Source organism: Epinephelus moara, chromosome 12, assembly GCF_006386435.1.
Source record: "Epinephelus moara isolate mb chromosome 12, YSFRI_EMoa_1.0, whole genome shotgun sequence".
NCBI lineage: Eukaryota > Metazoa > Chordata > Actinopteri > Perciformes > Serranidae > Epinephelus > Epinephelus moara.
Window position 1 is genome coordinate 35259648 of NC_065517.1, and position 2653 is coordinate 35262300.

Below are 2653 nucleotides of genomic sequence, written 5' to 3' on the forward strand. Positions count from 1 at the left end.
TTGATTCAAAACACACATTAAACACACATTAAACACACATTAAACACACATTAAACATGGCTTAATAGAGACAATTTCAAACACAAGTACACAAATCAGCTTCACTATAACTCACAGCATTCACAGACAAACACTTGTCTTTATCTGGACACATTTTCCCCACAAATACAACATGCTAATGTTATTAGCACAAGCCTATGGCATTTTACATTGTATAAATTAGCTTAGTAGTTAGCAGACTTTTCCTCTACTCATATGAAACCAGGGACAACAGCAACATTTAACAAAGGTAACATTACAAAATTCAGCTCCATTACAACTCACAAGGTTCACTAACAAAACAACTGTCCTATACTAAACACGTTTTATTGAAACAAATACAACATGCTAACGTTATTAGCACAAGCCCATGGCATTTTACATTGTATACATTAGCCTAGCAACGAGCTGAGATTTCCTCTGCTCATATGAAGCCAGGATAAATCACACACAAGACTTAAAATGTTATTTTTTCGGAGGCTTTATTGTCGTCACAATTTATTGTTTCTTATCTGTGAAATTAAAGTAAATAAAAGCTTTGTTTCCACTGAGGGAAATGGTTTCAGCTTACAGAAACAGACAAGAGGTCTGCGTCGGTGTGACGTGTAGTAACATTTCTGGGGAGGTGCATATCAGGCAACGGCGTAGACACAGAGCCTATGCTGTGGGTACAGCGTTGATTTGACGCAGATGTATAAATCCCGCATGACACTGTTAAAACAGAGAAGCTAATGTTGCTGCAGCAAGAGCAACAACTTAGCAGAGTGAGATGTTTCCTGAGTATTTTATCTTGTAACAGTGTTGTTCACTTATAGCATGTTCTTTGTCTGTTGACCCGTCTTCTCTGAAATCCAAGATATTTCCACACTACTGATTTATTCCTGAGAGGGGAGGAAATAATTTCATCGTCTTTTTCTTGGCTGCTTGCTATCATCTGTCTGGCGCTGTCTGACGATGATACAGAGGTGCCATGGGAATTTAAAATAAAGGTTAAAGATGATGATAAAGATCGATGATCAATGACTCAATACATCGTTTCAGATCAATGAGTCAATCAAAAAGTGTCTGTAGCACTCTGTGTGTTCTGTGTACCAACTGTTTTGTTAAAATCTAAGCAAAAATATGCAGCACGTGATCTTTAACAGGCGTTTTGGAGGGAAGTGGATGCATATTCTGAGTCCGTTAATCAGCTGTAAAAGGCCCCGAGCTGATTGGTGTACTGCATTTCTGATTTTGTTTAAATGTTTATCACAGAGGCTGGGGATTGTAGAAATTACATATAATAGTTGTTTGATGAAGAGGGCATCAATAGTCTCCTTCACTTCCTCTCCAACACCAATATTTCCCCTTATATGTAGTAATGTTGGCTCTTACAGACGAGTGTCTGTCATCTGTCAGCAGGAAAGTTGAGGTTTAAGGAGCTACCGTGTATCCTGAGCTGTGGCCTGTTTACTGCATCCATTTAGCAATTTTATGGTGGTTGTAAATGAGTTTCCTCAAACATTTATGCACACCGTCAGTTGTCCCCATCCAAATGCTGAGGGTGAGCTGAGCATCGAGTTACTTTAGAAACTGCTTAGACTGGAAAACATACAGTAGACTTGCCCTTTATCTTTGGCAGTTCAATCCTAAAATCCCTTAGGGAGGCGCACACCCATTTAAAGGCCGCTAAATGATGATTGATGAGGCATCCTCACAATGAACGTGCCCCCTTCCACTGCTTTGGAAACAATCTGTTATCCCCAAAACACCAAAAGCCCGGGCACTTTGTTGTATTAGGCCCCCTAATTTTCTTGCATCGAGGGAATGGGAGCCATTAGCCATTTAAGTGACAGCAGAGAGCTTCGGAGGGCAAGTTGTCCAGAGATGGAAAGTCCTCATTCTAACTGGAGGTCAGAGGGCTGCTAGTTTGTTGTACCCCTCAGGGGGCCTCACACAGCACTCGCATGCTCCCTGTTAAAGATAGCTCTGGAGAACATATGGTCAGGAGGAAATGTTGGGGAAAAGAAAATAGCGGTTGAACAAGTGAGGTCATGTTGTTTAGTTTTCAGTTCACTGAATCTGTTATGGAAAGTAGACTACGTACATTAGTCAAGGTGTCTACCATTTTGTCTTGTATGTTTCAGTAGTGAGCTTCCAAAGAAATAGATTCGTTTGCACACTCTGAATCTTGGTGTGTGCATGTAGCTTTGCATCAAATACTATAGCCTTCTATGGTTTGATTTACATATCTAAACAGAAGTGATTTTGTATTCAGAAGAATTTCTGTTTTGATCATGTAAAGATCATGCGCTGCATATTGTGCACTATTTCTGTTTATGTTACATACCTTTCTTATAAGCCTACTACATTTTCATCCAAACATTGCAAACATATTTTAAACTGTATTAAATGAAGAATTTAATCACATGTCTCTGACTCTGATGTACTAACAATCAAATCATAAAAATACTTTAAAACCTAATTCCTAATGATTAAATGTGTGATAATAATTAAAACACCTAACGTCTTTCATAGTTTCATCATTGTTTAGACCTTGGTTATTTTATCAAATAATTATAATTCCCAAGGTCTTAACTGTTAAAAATAATTAAAGCAGTAACTTCATTTCTAA